Raw genomic sequence first — 8,187 nt, forward strand, 5'->3', positions numbered from 1 at the left:
GTATGTATGCTTTGAAGTGATATAAGTAACTGAATTTGTCTTCATATTAGCCTCCTGTTGTATAGCAGCCTGGGAGCCAATAAGGCTCTACTGTAGTGCACATGTGCTTACAGTAAATGTGCTGACAGGACAGACATAGACAAGCAGAGGAATTATTATTATTATTATAAAGGATTTATGTAGCACCAACAGTTTGAGCAGTGCTTTACAATATAAAGGGAGGAAGCGCAGTTAAAATATAATTCAACACAAGATGGTTAGGAGGGTGCTACGCGTGAGAACAAACAATCAAAAAGGGACGGGCAAGTTATACAAAAGGTGGTAGCTGTGTGGGAAGGAGTTGTTTGAGAGCTGAGAATAGTTTAGAAGTTAGGTTGAGGCAGGATAGGCTTCCCTAAAGAGATGGGTCTTTAGAGATCACCTACAGGCAGACAGAGAAGGAGATAGCCGGACAGGTGGGGGTAGGGAGTTCCAGGGGATGGAAGAGACTCTGGAGAAGTCCTATAGGCAATTGTGGGAGTTGACAAAGAATGACCTCATCTCTGTTCTGCTGCTCATTCACTGTTCAAGCAGAAGGCTGGCACTGGTTCCTTTACAAAGCACTGGAGGTAGAGGATCTGTCTGCACTAAACAGTTCTCATGTGTTTATATGAACTTTGTATTTGGATACTTGAATAGAGTTCAGCTTTAAGAAAATAGCCAAGCAAGCATATGTTTGGAAACCACAGTTATAGCCCGACTCATCTATCACTCATTAAAATATTTGAATAAACTATGACGTGTAGCTTCAGGTTTTCAAGTCTTCATTTTCAGGTTTACTTGTCAAATTAGGCTGTGTGATTCACACAAATATATTTATGTATTAATAGAAACAGTATTACTATGCACATGTATGAATGCAAAAGTCTCATTAAATACAGCATATCTGTACTGCTACACAGACTGATGTGAATGTAGTGAAGATAACACCTGATCAAACATTGCTGATCGTTCTGACACACACATTAAGCTATCATTCAAGGTAAGTGATGAAATTGTGCGCCCTCTTGACACACAGTATATATCAATGTATATTGCTTACATTTTAGAATTTATTTTAATCTATGTGTACTTGGAAAGAATGTGTTATTTTAAAGCTTAACTGCTAGCAAACAGCTGAATAACCAGTTACAGGACATACATGTGAACTATTTGATTCTACCCAAAAGTTTGTCATTTTACTTAGGGTGCCCATACACGGTGCGAACTTCAGCCGCTTCTGGAGGAACTGGTGGAAATTCGCACAGTGTGTGCTGCTATCAGCACCCTTTCGACCGGCATCAGCTGATCGAAGGAGCTGGCTGGAAAATCTTTGTATAACCAGAGCCGGCAGACATTGAGCACGCGATTCTTGTCGGGTATACTGACAGCGTCAGAATACAATGCAAACAGCGGGGTTCCTCAATCGACACACTCGTAGTGTTGATATGAGGAATCTGCTCTATTTTTTTAGTTCAGCCCGCAGGTTGAATTAGAAAAATAGAGAAGTGTATGGCCAGCCCTAGCCAGTCTTGTAACACAGGTAGCTTTGCCAAGTAGCAACGCCATGCCAGTTACCACATTTTTCTCAAGCATAGTTATATAATTTGGCTTGGTCACCCACCTACTCCTAGCCTGGCAACTGACTGCTGCAGTACCAAGGATCAGGTAAATATACAGTATCTGCGCTATTTGCGCCCCAAAACAAGCACTTAATCCTTGCAGTGTGGTGGTAGCCCAACTGCATGGGTAAGTTATATCAAATCCCAGAGTTCTTCTTTAACTGCTTCTAAAGGGGACACTGAAAGTGACCTAGGTGGTTACAATTAACCTGACCCTCCCACTTAGGAATCAGTCTGAAACAGACATGCTGAAAGAAACAGCTCAGAAGAGAAACCGGGATGAATCTGCAACAAAGTTTGGTAAAATGTTTTGATCACGCAGAGAGGATTGTTTGTTTTTTTCTCAACAAAAGTGTAGTTACACTTTAAAGGAAATACATTATAAACCAGGGCAACTGAAGATATCATGAAAATATACATTAGCATATCATACCTATAAATGTCATGCTTGTTAATGTCCATCCCACAGCCCAAGTCACCCTACTATTCCTTTAAAGAGGAACTCTAAAAGCTGTGCCAAAAAAGGGGTAGCAAACTAGTCACCAGTATTGCCTGCGATCTCCCTGCAGCTGTTCTTTCTGCCATTACTAACTTATCATGCCTTGTTCTGCACTGTATCTCTGTGTATCGGTGGACAACTTGGTAGAGGCAGGGCTTTGCTTCCTCATATCAGAGCCTCCAGGAATGAGAACAGTGAGCAGCACAGTTTTGACATCACCAAACCTCACTCCAAATCTGATGACTAGCAGTCGGGGGTTACAATGTCACACTGCAGATATACAGCAATGGGGCTGTAGACACAGAGGTGCCTAGGCACCTTACATACCAGGAAGTGCACTGCCATTTTTTTGGATAAATTCAAGACAAATAGTACATTTTTCAGTGTGCAGCTCAGGCGCAGTAAAGCTTAATTCCAGGAAATCTGAAAGTGTTCCATGCCACGTTGTCAGGATTAAATGTTTTGCTTTGTTTTGCCTTGGGCGAACACAAAAAGCAACTATGCTTAGCCTATTCCTCACTCTTGTAGGCTTCTTCACAGCTGACGGGCCGGTCCCCTGAAGCCATTTTTCTTCACTACTCCATCAGTCGCAGGCACTTTGATGTTATCACATAGGATGCATACACATTAATGTTAAAGGCTGCCTTAGTAACAAGTATGAAACTCAAATAGGCAGGGACAAGCTCACTTGTATCAGTAAAATTCGAGATTTGCACACAGGTCCAGCTCCCTGTATTGCTGGATCCACTGATCACTCTGGTGGTACTCTCTACTTGTGCATTGTTCATCATATGCTTAGTTGTAATATCACATGTTTGTGAAAGATTTACTTTAAAAAAGGAAAGATTTAGTAGTTGGCTGAATATGAACAATTAAAGTGAATAATATTTGTAAAGAGAAAGACTAGTAGAATATGATATATGACATACTATATGACATATTCCATACCACAGAGCAAGGAGTACTCTTAGTACTAATACTGCAGCTGTGTAGCAGTGGATCTAGGGCTTCAAGAACAGTTAGTCCTTACGTTGTGGAGAATAGCATATGGGGAGGGTTTGAGAAGTTTAGCAAAAGACAGCTGGGCAGGGTTAACACAATTTGGTCCACAAAAATGCTGTATTTTGACAGCCCACAGCAGGATTGGGGAGCTGAGCGCATTACTGCCACATCAACATGTATTTTCCTGTACGTGTGGGGTCTTCAGAGGAAGGAAGAGGCATTGGAGATGTCCAGGAGGCTTGCATCGGAGACGGTGATGAGGCTAGAGAGCAAGAGGTCTTGGGAGGAGTGTAGAGTATGGTGTGGGTTGTATTTTGAGACAAGGTCAGTGATGTAGATCAATGCAGAGGGGTTGATGTTTATGTATGTTTTTGTAAGTATTTAGAATTGTATTCTTTGGGAGAACAGAAGCTAGTGGAGGGATGAGAGGTGTTGCAGACACTGAGGGGTTGGTAAGGTGGATAAGTCCGGCAGTAGCAGTGATGATAGACTGAAGAAGGAATAGTCTATGTAGGGGTAGGACAGTGAGGAGAGGATTGCAATAATCAAGAGATAACAAGTAAATTAGTAGCTTGGTGGTGTAATTGGATGAGAAGGTAAGGGTTTTGGAAATGTTACAGAGTTGAAGGTGGCAAGAGTTGGACAGTGATTGGATTTGGGGCCATGTAGATGGCCCCAAATCGCTGGAAAAATTGAGCTTGAGCCCTGGTGGAATTGTGTGGGGGTCCTGTGTGCATGTTGCCAGAAGACAAATGGAAGGCTGGCAATAGAAATGCATTAATGGGTCCTAAAACAATAAAGCTGATGTTCCCTTCACTACCAGGGGCTAAAAGAGAGTATACAGGTGAAACTCGAATAATTAGAATATCGTGCAAAAGTAATTGCAGTAAGTGCTGCAAAAGGGGCCCAAACCAAGTACTGAGTACATATGCATGCTTGTACTTTTCAGAGGTCCGATATTGTTCTATGTACAATCCTTGTTTTATTGATTGCATGTAATAATCTACTTTTTTGAGGTTGTGGATTTGGGGTTCTTGGGGTTTTCATGAGCTGTAAGCCATAATCATCACAATTATGACAAATCACGGCTTGAATTATCTTGCTTTGCATGTAATGAGTCTATCTCATATATTAGTTTCACCTTTTAAGTTGCATTAGTGAAATAAATGAACTTTGCACGATATTCTAATTATTCGAGTTTCACCTGTAATCAAAGCACAGAACAACAAAGAGTCTTTGCAGATAACTGCTATACACCAGACATTAAGGAGCGTGCTGCAGAGTTAGTCTGTCAGCGCCTTACTGAATACAGCCATGTGGAGGGGGCTTCAGGGTTGGTGAAAAAGATTGTCTTATTGCCATCTTGAATCAGAGGTTTGGCCAGGAATATCATGCAATATTTAATGTTTTTAGTGTGAAGTCTGACTTCGACTGCATTGAAAGAGCGATGCAATCACTGCATCAAAGCTTACAGTGTGCAGCATAATTATGCTTTTTTCAGTACAGAAGAGGAGCCTGTACAAATGGGAAAAACTGAAGGTAAGACTGGAGTTAAGCTTTATATATTAACTTTTTTTTAAATGTTTTTTTTTCTGTGGGAATAGAGGCAAAAACAAATATCCTTAGTATATTATGTTTTCAGGTTGAATGTAACGTAATATAATACTGCATCGTGGCCACTAGATGGAACTGAGGAGCATAGAAAATACTTATTTTCTTTGCTCCGCAGCTCCAGCTAGTGGTCATAAAGCGGTATTAGAAAACATTTGTTCTGAAAAGATATTATAGTAAGAACATTCATTTTTGCCTTTATTCACACAGAAAGAACTTTCACAGTCTGCATCACTCCATAATGGCCAGACAGATTCTCACTTTTTTTTTTTGAGAGATCATTTTTTCAGTGCAGTTTGAATATGCTTTGTTGCTACTGGGCAGACACTGTCCAGAGTGTCTGGTGTTGCAATGTGTACATTTGGGCAATTTTGCCATATAATCGTTGCAAACATATTAGCCTAGGTTCACACTTGAGCTTCTTCAAGCTTTTCTGGAGTGTTTTTTATGTGTCTGTTTTTTGTAACATCAGTAATTGTCATTTATCTTCCTCCTGTTTTTCTGTGTAGTGCTGTGGTTTGTTGTGCTATCGGAGCTATCTTGAGCCACGTCCACTATGATATCTTTCATGGCAGCAGCTGCAGGTCATATGGGATTACATAGGATGGTTCTTAATCTCACCAGTCTGGTAAACTGTTCAACATCCAGAGAGAAAAGTGCTGTTTCCTCCATATTGTTACAAGCTCTAGGGTTACTAGGAGGAGGAGACTGGTTGTTCGGCCGAAAACATGCATTAAAAAAAACATTCACAAAAAACACACCAAAAAGCTTGTATCACATGTTTTTAAGTGCTCCCATTGAATTCTATGGGAGAACAAAATGCACAATCAAGCACCAAAAAAGCTCCTGGACTTCTTTACTGCAACAACCAGCAGCAAATCACTTAAGAGTGAACTGCCACCATAGGATACAGTGGGAATCCACATGTCGAGCATTGGAGCACTGCTAGAAAAGGTCTCTGTGAAGCAGGGCTAAAACTAAAAGGGTCTCACCCACAGGATCAAATTTACAAGGTGGCTTCCTACAATCCCACTATGTTGGCTTCACCTCGTATTATAACCTGAGGATCCTTTGGTGCACCCCTGTACCCTCCTCCACAGTCTATGTCTGGGCCAATAACAACCTACTACCCATTAAAGTATTTTTGGAATTACCTCTAAAGCTATTTTTGACTAACTGAAATTTGCCATTCATGTCCCTTGCTGCCACCTCTTCCAAATTATAAAGACCTGTGAACCATCGGTGCAGGCTATGCTTGTCTGCCCTACTGTCTTCTGGATCCTAAGAGGAACCCACTGATGGACAGCCAATTCCAGCAGCGGAGATGAGCAAAGATTCTAGTCGCTGCCCACTGAAAGGGAAGCATGAGTAGCCTTCTTTTGTAAGGTGTCTCTAATTCTATTTCAGCTCCTCAGCAACAGTTTCCCATTCAAAATCCATACAGTTTTCAGGTCTGCGATACTGGCTGTGAAAATGTTTTTAGAAGTTGAGCAACATACCCATTGTGTGAGCACTTTATTTCTATTGTAATTCTACAGGTTTGCTTAGCAAGTGTGTCACAATCAGTTTTATCCAAGTGAAATGATGCAACTATTACCATACATGCGTGTATAAATTTCCAGAAGAAACACAATACTGCCCTTGAAACATGAAATATTTCCTTTAGAGGTCATGAACGCAGTTTTGCCATATGTCTGGGGATAAATCAATTTAATCTAATTTACATGTAACATGAGTTACATTTTAATGTTTTTGAATCCTCAGTAAAACTCTAGCATGGTGATACACCACAGCTATAAAAATCATACTAATATATCCATTAGTGCCTAACAGGAATTTGTAAGGCTGAACAGAAACTTGTATGTAGCCTAGGAGTGTAAGCGTGGAATGGAGGCATGACTTTGCCAAACCCTCTAGGTATCAAAGTTTAATTAACAACTTGATGACCGGAGTGTTAAACTCCCTTCCTGGCCAGGCCATTTTTCAGTATTCAGCGCTGCAGTACTTTGACATTTATTCCGTCATGCAACGCTGTACTGAAAGGAATTTTATACCATTTTTTGGGGACAGATAGAGCTTTCTTTTGGTGGTATTTAATCACCACTGGGGTTTTTATTTTTTTAATACATTAAAGGAAAAATTACCACAAATTTGGGAAAAAACGGTTTCGCCTACAATATGTTATGACACATTTATTACTAACCATATTTTTTGGTAAAATATAAAAGATGGGGTCATGTCGGGTAAATCGGCACCAAACGAGTCAAGTCTTAAAATTGTGTGCACTCGCAAAAAACTACAATACCCAAAATTGTCCATAGGTGACGATTTAATAGCTTATACTGCTCATTAGTTTAGTGTTATCAGTGATTGATGGCGCTAGAATTATTGCTCGCACTCTAACGTTCGTGGCGATATGTGGCGATGTAATATGTGCGGCGCAATAGTCATTTTTGCGCATAGGCACACCCGACATGTATTTACGTTTATATGTGTGTATATGTGGAGGTAGAGGACACCTCTACATATAAAGAGTTTTTTAAAATACGTGACTTTGGTTTTGTGCGGCAGATCTTTTGAACAAAAAAATAAATTAAGAGTAAATGCAATCCGAAAGTTTATTGCAGTAATCCAAACATTTTCCAAAAAAAAAACCAACCAATATATATATATATATACCGTATATACTCGAGTATAAGCCGAGATTTTCAGCCCATTTTTTAGGAACCTGTTTAGATTACTGTGATAAACTTTCCAATTGCATTTACTCTGGTTTTGTGCGGCTGACCTTTTGAACATTCATTTGAACAAGTGTGAAGCACACTATAGCCTGCACCCAGAGTATGGACTGACTGCAGCAGAAGTTAGAATGGAGTGGTAAGTCTATGGAGCTTATTTTTTTTTTTTACTTTTACACTTACTGTTAATGTTATTGCTATCACATAGGGGGCTGGCAATCCCCGTGTGATAGCACAGGTCCTCTTTATGGAGACATTAGGGGTCTCTAATACCCCTAATGTCACCTAGGGACTCCAAAAAAGCTGATGAAGCAGAAATCTGCTTCACCAGCTTCTTCTCTGGCTATAGCAGCCAGAGAAATGACAGATGAATACGGAAGTGATGTAATACACACCACTTCTGCATTCAGAGATCGGTGAGATCAGCAGGTGGGAGAGTGCCTGCAGAGGGGACATCGAAACCAGAGAAAGTGGCGCTGAAGCGGGGGGGCGTACACTGCTGGGCACATACAAGCGATCGGACAGCAATAGATCCGCTCAAAGGCTTGTATGTAACAGCCCTTACCGGCTGTTTACACTTACAGTGTGTTCTGCTCATGCATGCACTAGGGGGCACGTGCGAGCAGAAAAAAAAGCTGTATATTTACGGCGCCCCGCTCTAGGGAGCTTGCCGTCCGGCCATTTGTTAAAAGTAGGT

This window comes from Nanorana parkeri, unplaced genomic scaffold (assembly GCF_000935625.1).
Source record: "Nanorana parkeri isolate BGI_ZX_2015 unplaced genomic scaffold, ASM93562v1 scaffold446, whole genome shotgun sequence".
Lineage (NCBI taxonomy): Eukaryota > Metazoa > Chordata > Amphibia > Anura > Dicroglossidae > Nanorana > Nanorana parkeri.